Source organism: Lissotriton helveticus, chromosome 1_2 (genome assembly GCF_964261635.1).
Source record: "Lissotriton helveticus chromosome 1_2, aLisHel1.1, whole genome shotgun sequence".
Taxonomy (NCBI): Eukaryota; Metazoa; Chordata; class Amphibia; order Caudata; family Salamandridae; genus Lissotriton; species Lissotriton helveticus.
In genome coordinates this window covers 440,576,830-440,589,988 of record NC_136058.1, presented here as the reverse complement: position 1 = coordinate 440,589,988, position 13,159 = coordinate 440,576,830, and positions in this window count along the sequence as shown.

Here is a 13,159-nt window from a genome sequence, read left to right as displayed (position 1 = left end):
ACGTTAATTACCATTCGTGGGCTATTTAAAGGGAACAAAAGAACCAAGGAGTGCCTCCACTTCCGCTTGGTTTACATTTGAAGGCACCGACGGACAGGTGAGCGTCCCTCTCATTTGGTTCATGTTACCAGGCCACACAGAATAGACAGGTCGAGTCATGTTTTGGTTTTAGTCAGAAAACCACGAGCAGTTTTGGATAAGTTGGTTTCTATGCAACAGGGATATGAGAAGAGGGTCTTAGACGAACCCTATGCCCTGTAATGGTAAGGGTTGTATCTTCTAGCCCAGATAGTCTTGCATGCATGTGTTGCAGTTTCGTTTATTAATACCACTAGACTGGACTGCTGGGATGGAACTTTGATAGATCATGATAACGCTCACTATCTAGTCCCTTACATATATGATTGAACAAGAGTTCCCTATATGTTCGCACTATGCCAGCTTCGTTGCGACACGTGGGCAGTTGTGATATGGTAACTTAGTTTGACATTTGACTACATGCTACAGACACGTTGGGTTTGTGTGTAGAGCAATTGGCTTGGGCACAGTGTACCTATGGATTTATTGTGTCCTTTTCTACACCACAGAGCGGGGCCTTATTCTCCCGAGCGGTTGCCGGGTGAGGTGAGGCCTTCATCCACACAATGCTGGGTGAGTATCACTTTGAGGAAAACCCTCGAAATGATCAAGCAATAATAATGTTGCCAATTATGCAGAATGCAAATTATTCATGCAGGTGTATTTGTCCACATATTGTCTTTGTGTACAAGGGTTATGTATTTGTAATCTAAAGTTGTTGTGCAACATCATCTTATTTGTTGATAGGAAGAAGACATGCTTCTTTCCCTCAAGTGGACGTTGAATCACTGAAGTTCATGGTAGATATGTATCCTGCTACTAGTCTTCTTATTGTTAAAAATGTTTATCACATCAATTGTGGTTATGGCTGCAGTAGCTGATTGAATAGGTCCTGAAGAATGCCGGGGTCATGTCCCCTTTTGGCTGAAACATGTCGACCACACTATACATAGCGCCATCAGGTAGACGCTCTACCTGGCGCGGTTTTTATCTATTGACACACTTACCTCTGTTAAAATGCTGTCTCAAAGTCAGTGTAGTCAATTTTATTTTATCACTTTATTAAGAGCACTGCACATTATTTAGTCCACTACATGGCAAACACCTTGCTAGTCTACTGTCAACCAGTTCTACACCGGCACTATATGGTCGGCTGAGACATGGATTGATTTACAACTCCCACATGACGCAAAATCCACCGTAAGGGTGGTCTGATGGGTTTTGTACTAGCAGAATGTTTACCAATAACTTCCAACAGCTTTGGGTTCATATATATGGCTTACTGTCCCTTAGTCCTTGTGATGGTCATACACCACATTCGGACTTGTTCTGCTCTCTTGTGTTTTTGTAGTAATGTGCATACAACCTACATCAGTTGGACCTTGCGCCCATAAATGCTGTGGTACATTCAATAATCTTGGATCAAAATCACGTAATACATAATGACCTTTAAAATCACGTAAAAACAATCTCACTCCTTCTGGGGAGCAACATATGACTGCTCCTAATTCTTTCAGTGTTTTGATACCTAGTAAATTTTCTGGACATGATTTCGTAAGTAACAAGTCTGTAGTTCGGGACAATGGACCAACTTCTAGGGAAACTGGTTTTGATATTTCATTAACAATAGGCTTTCCTGAAAATCCAAGGGAAACATTTCTTGAGCCTGAGAGTGGAGCCCCTGGAACCTCGTCATGACTGATGGTAGTCCTACTTGCCCCTGTATCAATCAGAAACTTTCTGTCTTTCCCTAATACTTGACTGTGTACATAGGGACCCTCTTGATCTACAGGAATCTCGATGAGAGGTAAGCCAACCTCCCTCTCTAGGCTGTTTCATGAATACTGCTGATATTCTGGATATTCTGACTGTGCGTACTGGTACATCTGCTGTGTAACGGGTTGTGTGGCAGCTATAGGCTGCGGTACTGTAACTGTCTGTTGTGCGTTCTGCAGGTGGCTGGGAATTCTGCGGAACTTGTTCCTGTCTAGGCGGACGTGGTCTCTCTTTCGTTTTACCAGTAGCTATGTTGTGTTTCAGAACTGCACATTCGTTTATATAATGACCTGGCTGTTTACAATAATTGCATGTCCCTTTAACGGGAGCTGCAGAATGACTAGTCTGGTTCGGACCCCTCTTCTGGCTATCTTGTGGAACAGACTGTGCAACTAGTACTTTCATTTTCGTGTCTTTCATACGTCTCCTTTCATGTTCCTGCTCCTCCCTGATTCTGTTCTGGTGATACTGTAGCATCTGGAGCATTTGTGACGGAGTATTAGCTTGCCAGGTACTTTCGACTTTCAGTACTCGATTTTTAACTTGTGGTAAAGAATTCTCAACTAGTTTAGTAACAAAAAGATGTGGATACGATTCACTACTTGTTTTCAGACCACTATTAATAATGAAACATTTCTCAAATCTAGAATAAAAATCACTAGTGTCTTCGTCTTGTTTCTGTTTACAGGCTGAGATGGCATCCCAGTCTTCCTTTTTAGTGGCTAGTAATCTTGGCAAGACTTGTATTAACAACTCAGGCAATGCTTTAGCTTTTTCCCCAAGACCGGTACCTGGAACTCGTGTGTTATCTTCAGTCTCTAATGCGGTCCAATCTATCTTTTTCTCTCCCACCTCCCATTCTTTTTCTTTGAGTTTTTCATATATGCCCGCAGGCAACAGGACCTTTAACATTTTAATGATATCAGGATACGTGTATTCTCCCATACGGAGCATGTCTTTTAATTCACGGTGGAACCCTGCTGGATCTTTATCGTGACAGGGTATTAACTTCTTCATTTCCAGTAGTTCTATTTTCGTGATAGGGGTGTAAACAAATACTCGTTCGAGCTCACCCCCCTCTCCCTTAACTGGATGTACTTCTCGCAACGGATTCTGTCTGTCTATGTAGAATGATTTTCTTACTGGGGGTGGAACAGGAACAAAATGTGGATTCAGGAACGTTCTGTATTTGTGGCGCTGTTCTAAAATGACACTAATTAAATCGGTACCTAGACCTTTCCATCTGTTTAGGAGTAACTCGTTCAGTACATCATACAAAGGACCTGGATCAGAATGCTGATCCTCATACAGTGTAATGAGGTGCTGGATCATATACATACCCACCAGACGCTGCTCGGCTGGGGGCAGCTTCAGAAACGTTTGGGCCACTATTTCATCTGAAAACGTGGTAGAATCACTAGTCCATCGGACTGCTGTTCGGGCTAGTTCTTGTTCATGCATGGTACTAAGTTCACTATAACCTATTCGTAGTTTCAGAATTTTATCAGTAGCCTGGAATACTTGTTCAAGAGAACACTGTTCTGGTACGGGAGGAGGAAAAACTTTCTTGTAATCTAGACGTGAATGTCGGTCGGAAAATCTAGTTCTACCTACATACGCTATTCTGGCGGGATTCTCGCTGTCTACCTCTTCACTTGAAGAGTCATTCTCTTTCTCGGTGTCTCTTATTGCTTTCTCCTTCTCGTGTATACTTAGAATTTCTTTACGAATGTTCCTGTACATACTTTCTATACTGTTTTGTGTCTTGTGTTTTCCCTCGGCTATATTGTCACTCCACCTTGTCAGGGCTTTCATCTCGTCTTTGTCTTTATCAGGATGATCTTGTTCTCTTATTAAACAGGTAATCAAGAACTGTAAAATCATACTTTGAATCTCGACCTTTCTGTGTGTCATAGCTTCGTGAATACTCTCTGGATTCTCCCCTGTTCGGATAAAATGATATATTCTGTCTAGATGTTCTTTCATGTCAGGCAGGGTGGCCAAAAAGTTGGCAACTCGTCTTAAACGTACTGAATATAATATCATGTGATCTTCGCCTGGCACTGAATCATATATGCAGTCTGTAAGGTATTGCTTGAGGGCTGCGTGTGTAGACACCTTTGGCGTGCGCTGTAACGCTGCGTCTCTCAGCGTCAGTCGTTTTACTTGAGGCGGGGTGGTAGGAGCACCTCCCCCCGCTCCTCCTGAACTAGAACCGTCAGTTAATACTGAACGTGCTGGTAAAGTGACTGGCAAAACGGGCACACGTAATGTGGGCTGGTCCGGGGGTACTGGCACATTAACGGGGTTCCCGGGACCAGTGGCTGGAGGAACAGGAATTACATTATTAACAGGGTGCTGAGGTTGAGCAGGCGGAATAGGATTTACATATTCTGGGACTGTATCGTCCAAATAGGACGAAAGAAAAATTTCAGCTGCAGACGGTTTATGACGTTTATGACGTTTTTTCAGCTTGAGGTTCAGTTTAATATGAGTCTTAATTTGATGTATCACTTGCCCTAGTAAACAATCCCCAAAGTCTATTTTGTTTTCAATTTTCCCAAGCTCAATGTTAAACACATGCATCACCAATGATGCAAAAAGTCAAGTCAGAAATTTCAAACAGCAATAAAAAAGTGAGAAAAACAGATATTTGAAAAATTCCTTTTGTTTATGCGGCCTTATGTCCAAAGCCATCCAACAAGAGCATTTTTTTTTAATTCGGTCGATTTAAAAAAAATCTGCGAACTATTTTATTTCTCTCAAAAAAGTGCCAAAAAGTGACTTTTTGTGCAAAAAAGTGCCTGTACAATATTTTTTCATCTAATAAACTTTTTATGACTCAGAATACACTTAGGCTTCAGGTCAATGTGTTTTCGTTTGGGGGGGCGTGTATTATGCGAAAAACAAGCCCAGCTTGCTGCTTGTTGTGACGGCGCAAGCCGTGTTTACATCGACGCTCATACTTACGGGGATGCGCCGAAGCAGCTGCGCCGGGAAGCTAGAGGAAAGAAAATTGTGCGCGTCTGGGGAGGGTTTATATAGCACCAGATGCCGGCGGCTCAGGGCGTTCCCAAATATAGCCTGAGTAAAGCCCTCTGCAAAACCCAAAGGGCGCTGGCGCCCTGCATCCTGCAGGGATGGAGGATGGGGTGGGGGGGCAAAACCCAAAGGGTACTTGTGCCCTGCACCCGGCAAGGGAGGGGGGGGCAAAACCCAAAGGGCGCTGACGCCCTGTACCCGGCAGGGATGGAGGGTGGGGGGGGGCCCAAAGGGCGCTGGCCCCCTGCACCCGGCAAGGAGGGCGCGCATTCTGACCTCGTGCAGAGCAAGACCCCCTCAAACAGCAGCACAAAACCTTCGACCCGCCCGCGGTCCCGAGACGTCGCCCATAATGAGAATACATGATGCTCTGAGATTGACACGTATATCGGCGGGTCACTGCTCCTGTACACGATCAGATGTCAGACAGAAAGGAAACCCCTGATATCGAGAACAGAGTCGCGTGGTGGATGGACGGATATGGAAACATAAGGAACTCAGCAAATACAAATGGACCCGGATGCCATATAGGCACTATATTGCATAACTAATGTGCAAAGTGAATTGTATACTTTTTAAGACGCGGTAAAGAACCAGCGATCGCCTTGTGTGCGCAGGTAGCCCAAACCCTAAGCAGGCATAAATAAGGCTTTTCTGTAGAAGTTGAATTCCCGCATGGATAAAATGTGTCTAAAAATATGTGAACTTCTAAACAACATGAATGTGTCCTAACTCAACATGTGCTCATGTAAAGCGCTCTAACCCCTTCGGGTCTCGTTAGCGCTATATACAACTTTTTTTTTTAAAGCTTTAATGTGTACTGCCTAGCAGTGGCATCGGGAGCGGGGGGGGCCCTCCGGCGGACGGGTGGCAGCATACTCTTCACGCCCTTATTAACTCCATCGTGTGGGAGAAGCTCCGTAGCTCACTATTTTACCGAGGTGTTTATTCAAAAGTGCCTCTTTGTGTTCACGAGTGGCACTGCTAGGTTGAAGCATTACATATTAATTAAAAGCCCCACTCTCTTCTTCTTTGGGCCACAGGGATAACGTGAGAACTTGTGGGGCAGAGAAGGGGGAGAGTGCCTATGATAGATAAGGCTCTTTGGTCCGGTTATAGTCTAAGTCTGCTAGACAGAAATGTTACTGATGGGTTTATTTAATATACAGCCCAGCCAGGGATCTTCTTTTAATTATTTAGAACTAATACAGCCTAAGCTGAGGATCGAACTCTGCTCTCCACCTCCAAGGTCGGCAGCTTTATGTGTTACGCCACCTCTCCTCGCTTCACTTTGTTTCCATTGCGTGACCTTTAAGTGCCCCTGGGGCACAAGCAGGGGCCTACTAGAGTGCTTCTCTTCGGAATGCACTGTGCGGTCCCCCGGGGTATACACTATGCGTCATGTTTTCTGTTCCGATTGGTCATGCCTTTCCACAGTTTGTGGGTGGCCACAAAGCCTAGCAACCGTAAAGACAATATCACTACATCCCATCTAATTGAGTTAACTTCAAATTATCAATTTCTCAGTTCTCGAAATAAGGTATTCAAGCCAAGCCGGCTGTTGCGTGAAGAAAGTTAGGCAGATGCTCTTAAATATACTATACACAGAAGATTCGTTTTAAGGTTCCTCTCAATATGCAAAAAAAAGAACTAAGGATCGATCATGTATCTATAGAGCTATCCTGTATATTTGTTTCTGCATTTCAATAGTAGGAATGAGTGTATAAGAGAATCGGGTTGCCTTTCACCTGATTCACTTGTGCCAAAGTAAATAGTGGCCAAATGTGTTGGCAGAGTAGACAGTAAGGCTGGAGGTTGGGACACCCAGTTACCACTTGTTGGCTGACCTTTGATGCAGGGTGAGTACAATAGAAAGTCCTGGACAATGAATGTAATAATTATGTGGAGCGCTGTCTCGTGCACTGTGAGGCTATCGGCAGGGCTTAAGCAGCAGCAAGTTGAACCCACTATTTCAAAAGAAGGAGTTTGTGCAGGTTTTTTTTTTTTTTAAACGGGTCATTTTTAAGGACCAAGGCTTGTTTTTCATCCTCGGACTTCATCTAGAGTAGGAGAGACCGGAAGGAGAGGAAGAAAGGAGGAAGAGAAAAAATAGGGAAATTGTGATAAATGAGAAAGCATGGACGGAAAAGAAACTGCGAAGTGAGATGAAGAGACAGGCAGTGTGGCTTGCTGGAAGAAAGGTGTGAGGTGGAATCCAGTTTAGACAGCCTTGGTATTTTTCTAACATGGCATTTGTAAGTGCCAGTGGCGGGCTCTTAAAAAATCTTTAGGCCCCTGCACTTATTTATAAATTCAACCCTAAATGGAGTACATTACTGTGTGCCACTTTTACTGTGTGTACATGTGTTGTGTTTGCATAGCGCAAACATTCCCAAAAGACAGCAGAGCAGTGTACAGGCTCAAAGGAAGAGAGCAGCAGTGAAAGGTGGGTGTGAATGCCCTCATTCTGTTTCGAACAGTAGTCACACAACTACCAAGAGGCCCTGTGTGTTGTGGCCCCACACGCTTTCTGTTGGCTAGGTGAGTGTCTTTGACAGGCGTACCTTTTGTGTTGGTTTTTTTTTTTTTGGTCGAAGCCTACATCTTTTGGACCTTCGGAAAGCGGCCATGAGAATGCATTTCACCCATTGCTTGCCAGTGGCTTTGTACCTCACATTTTCTTGCTTTTATTTGGACTGTTCAGCTTGAGTTTGTCCCTTCCATTGCCCAGTCAAGTCAAGTATTACACCGTCTCCTCCCTCGGGACTCGCTCCTCTCTCCGAACTTTGCCTCGCAATGCAGGAACATCCCTGCCAGCAGCAGCAGTGCCGACCGGTGGGGCCGCATCCCAGGCTGAGCTTTGCGGGGAACCCGAGGAGTGGCAAGGGGTCAGCGGTGCCACCGGCAGGTCCTGGCTCTGCAGTCATGCAGCTCCCAGGATGCAGGACTTCTGCTCATACTCTCATCCCGTCACTCACTCTTCCCTTTCACCACTCTCCTTCTCTCACTGCCTCTATCTTCTGCTCATACTCTCATCCTGTCACTCACTCTTCCCTTTCACCACACTCTCCTTCTCTCACTGCCTCTCTCTCTTCTGCTCTTACTCTCATCCCGTCACTCACTCTTCCCTTTCACCACACTCTCCTTCTCTCACCGCCTCTCTCCCTTCTGCTCATACTCTCATCCCGTCACTCACTCTTCCCTTTCACCACACTCTCCTTCTCTCACCGCCTCTCTCTCCTGCTCTTACTCTCATCCCGTCACTCACTCTTCCCTTTCACCACACTCTCCTTCTCTCACTGCCTCTCTTTCTTCTGCTCATTCTCTCATCCCGTCACTCACTCTTCCCTTTCACCACACTCTCCTTCTCTCACTGCCTCTCTCTTCTGCTCTTACTCTCATCCCGTCACTCACTCTTCCCTTTCACCACACTCTCCTTCTCTCACTGCCTCTATCTTCTGCTCATACTCTCATCCCGTCACTCACTCTTCCCTTTCACCACACTCTCCTTCTCTCACTCCCTCTCTCTCTTCTGCTCTTACTCTCATCCCGTCACTCACTCTTCCCTTTCACCACACTCTCCTTCTCTCACCGCCTCTCTCTCTTCTGCTCATACTCTCATCCCGTCACTCACTCTTCCCTTTCACCACACTCTCCTTCTCTCACTGCCTCTATCTTCTGCTCATACTCTCATCCCGTCACTCACTCTTCCCTTTCATCACACTCTCCTTCTCTCACTGCCTCTCTCTCTTCTGCTCTTACTCTCATCCCGTCACTCACTCTTCCCTTTCACCACACTCTCCTTCTCTCACTGCCTCTTTCTTCTTCTCATTCTCTCATCCCGTCACTCACTCTTCCCTTTCACCACACTCTCCTTCTCTCACTGCCTCTCTCTCTTCTGCTCTTACTCTCATCCCGTCACTCACTCTTCCCTTTCACCACACTCTCCTTCTCTCACCGCCTCCCTCTCTTCTGCTCTTACTCTCATCCCGTCACTCACTCTTCCCTTTCACCACACTCTCCTTCTCTCACTGCCTCTATCTTCTGCTCATACTCTCATCCCGTCACTCACTCTTCCCTTTCACCACACTCTCCTTCTCTCACTGCCTCTCTCTCTTCTGCTCTTACTCTCATCCCGTCACTCACTCTTCCCTTTTACCACACTCTCCTTCTCTCACTGCCTCTCTTTCTTCTGCTCATTCTCTCATCCCGTCACTCACTCTCCCTTCAACACACTGCTAACTCTCTCCAATGCACCACTCTCTCTCACCCTAATTTGTTTTTCCTTCTTGTCTCTATCTCTATTCATTATCCCTCCCCGACTCCTCCTGATTCTATAGAGCACTTTTCAAAATTTTTTGTAACCATCGTCCATTTGCGTGAGATTACGCTATTGGCATTGTAAATGACAATGGCATTAATTTATCTGTTTTCAAAACCAACACATAAATAAAAAAATTGTCATTGACAACGCCAATCGCTCTAACTTTGTCAAAGGCAAAACCATTGCATTGTAAATGCTTGTTTTAATAGAGGGAGGATAGAGGCCTTCTTCCAGTCCCTGGGAAATATGCCGGTGGTGAATATGGTGTTGAGCAAAGGGGTAAGAGCTTACCCTTTGACTTCCGGAATTAATTTCAATACAAACGCCGGATATGGGTCCATGGAAGACCCTGATCGAATAGAGTTCAAAAGTTTGATTGACTCTGATGTTTCTAGCAATGAGAATTTATCTAAAACTGGTGTAGGGTTGGGTCTATTAGGTTCTATTTTAGGTGGCTGCACTCTTTCACCTTTTTGGGCTAAAGTGAATGTAGAAAAAAGACATTCCACCTTTTGTTGGAAAAAAGTAGAAAATTTTTCGCACAATTCAGGACTACTTAAGCTCTTAGGGGCTGGTGCGGCAAGTTTAGTAATCGTTTTAAAGAGTTCTTTGAGATTGAACTTAGCTTGAGAAATTTGTACTGTAAAAACTTCTTTTTTGTTTCCAGCAATAGTTCCTTATAGATTCTGAGACTCTGCTTATACATTTCTATATCCTTACTTTTATACCCTTTCCTCCATGCCCATTTAATATTTTATAGGCTGTTTCAGGTTTTTTAAAATCCTCTGAGTACCAGGGGTCTGAGGGTTGGGCCCGTGTAAGGGTTCAATGTTTCACCGGAACTAATTTATTGCATGCCGCGTCTATCCAATCTGTATAGGCTGACGTAGCCTCGTCCCCCCAGAGGGGAGCGGGCGCAAGGTTCTCTTCAGTGCCCCTTCTAATTCTAAACAATCTGCATTTTTCCAGGCTCTTTTTGTAATCTTCCTTATGGGTTCAGGTCTGGGTTGAAGGCCGTTTGACTCTTTCAGTTCAAATAAAATGGCACTGTGATTGGACCATGCCAATGGGAGTACCACAGTGCAGGTCAGATTTGGATTATTAGAAACTGTCAGCATTTTACAGGACTGTATTTCATTTGGATAGCTCATTGGGTTAATACACCTCCTGCAAAGAGTCTGTCGGCATATTAAAGGACTGTATTTTATATCGATAGTTCAGTGGGTTAATGAGCCTCCTGCAGAGAGTCTGCCAGCATATCACAGGACTGTATTTTATATCGATAGTTCAGTGGGTTAATACGCCTCCTGCAAAGAGTCTGTCAGCATATTACAGGACTGTATTTTATATCGATAGTTCAGTGGGTTAATGCGCCTCCTGCAGAGAGTCTGCTGCATATTACAGGACTGTATTTTATATCGATAGTTCAGTGGGTTAAATGCACCTCGTGCAGAGAGTCTGTCAGCATATTACAGGACTCTATATTATATCGATAGTTCAGTGGGTTGATGCGCTTCCTGCAGAGAGTCTGCCAGCATATTACAGGGCTGTATTTTATATGGATAGTTCGGTGGGATGATGTGCCTCCTGCAGAGAGTCTGCCAGCACATTACAGAGCTGTATTTTATATGGATAGTTCGGTGGGATGATGCGCCTCCTGCAGAGTCTGCCAGCATATTACAGAGCTGTATTTTATATGGATAGCTCAGTGGGTTAATGCGCCTCCTGCAAAGAGTCTGTCAGCATACTACAGGACTCTATTTTATATGGATAGCTCAGTGGGTTGATGCGCCTCCTGCAGATAGTCTGCCAGCATATTACAGGACTGTATTTTATATGGATAGCTCAGTGGGTAAATGCTCCTCCTGCAGAGAGTCTGCCAGCATATTACAGGACTGCATTTTATATGGATAGCTCAGTTGGTTAATGCGCCCCCTGCTGAGTCTGCTAGCATATTTCAGGACTCTATTTTATATGGATAGCTCAGTGGGTTAATGCGCATCCTGCAGAGAGTCTGCCAGCATATTACAGGACTATATTTTAAATGGATAGCTCTGTGGGTTAATGCGTCTCCTGCAGAGAGTCTCCGAGCATTGTTCAGGACTCTATTTTACATGGATAGCTCATTGGGTTAATGCGCCTCCTGCAGAGAGTCTGCCAGCATATTGCAGGACTGCATTTTATATGGATAGCTCAGTTGGTTTATGCGCCTCCTGCTGAGAGTCTGCCAGCATATTACAGGACTCTATTTTATATGGCTAGCTCAGTGGGTTAATGCACCTCCTGCAGAGAGTCTGCCACCATATATTACAGGGCTGTATTTTATATGAATAGTTCAGTGGGTTAATGCGCCTCCTGCAGCGAGCCTGCCAGCATATTACAGGACTGTATTTTATATGGATAGCTCAGTGGGTTAATGCGCCTCCTGCAGAGAGTCTGCCAGCATATTACAGGACTGCATTTTATATGGCTAGCTCAGTGGGTTAATGCACCTCCTGCAGAGAGTCTGCCACCACATATTACAGGGCTGTATTTTATATGAATAGTTCAGTGGGTTAATGCGCCTCCTACAGAGAGCCTGCCAGCATATTACAGGACTGTATTTTATATGGAACGCTCAGTGGGTTAATGCTACTCCTGCAGAGAGTCTGCCAGCATATTACAAGACTGTATTTTATATGGATAGTTCACTGAGTTAATGCGCCTCCTGCAGAGAGTCTGCCGGCATATTACAGGACTGTATTTAATATGGATAGCTTAGTGCTTTAATGCGCCTCCTGCAGACAGTCTGCCGGCATATTACAGGACTGTATTTTAGATGGTTAGCCCAGTGGGTTAATGTGCCTCCTGCAGACAGCCTGTCAGCATCTTTCCAATGCATTTTAATGCTGGTGTCCGCATCACTGCTTTAAAATGCATTCGACACACATACATAGCTCCCAGATACGATAGAGAGCACATACAATGCTTAAAAAACAGCATTGTGTACCATAGATAATCTATGCACTGCGCTCTGCAGGGCCTGCGAGACATCAATCCTGCTTGCGATGGCCTTGGAGGACTCGTTATAGTTACCGTCCACGGATATATGGTTTCTTTTCCTGCTGCTTCCTCGGTCAGGTGCCCTCCCCCAGCCTCCCTGAAACAGACATGGGCATGGGAGGGGCTGCTAAATGAGGAAAGTCACTGAATAAGTGTGCTTGCTGTACACACTTAAAATATTCAAATATAGTTTGTGGTGCTGCGGCCTTCCAGCGTAAGACACTCTAGGAGGAAAACGGACTGACTCTGCGCCCACTCGAAAAAAACATAGAAATGCTGCACTCCATTGCTGCATTCCATTTCTGCATTCCATTGCTGCATTCCATTGCTGCAGTCCATTGCTGCTCTCCATTACTGCAGTCCATTGCTGCAGTCCATTGCTGCACTCCCTTACGCCAGTCGTCCATTGCTTCAGTCGTCCATTGCTGCAGGCCATTGCTGCAGTCGTCCATTGCTGCAGTCGTCCATTGCTTCACTCCATTGCTGCAGGCCATTGCTGCAGGCCATTGCTGCAGTCCATTGCTGCACTCCATTGCTGCACTCCATTGCTGCAGTCACCCATTGCTGCAGGCATCCATTGCTGCAGTCGTCTATTCCTGCAGTCCATTGCTGCTGTCCATTGCTGCACTCCCTTACGTCAGTCGTCCATTGCTTCAGTCGTCCATTGCTGCAGTCCATTGCTGCAGTCGTCCATTGCTGCAGTCGTCCATTGCTGCAGTCATCCATTGCTGCAGTCGTCCATTGCTTCACTCCATTGCTGCAGTCCATTGCTGCAGTCCATTGCTGCACTCCCTTACGTCAGTCGTCCATTGCTTCAGTCGTCCATTGCTTCAGTCGTCCATTGCTGCAGTCCATTGCTGCCGTCGTCCATTGCTGCAGTCGTCCATTGCTGCAGTC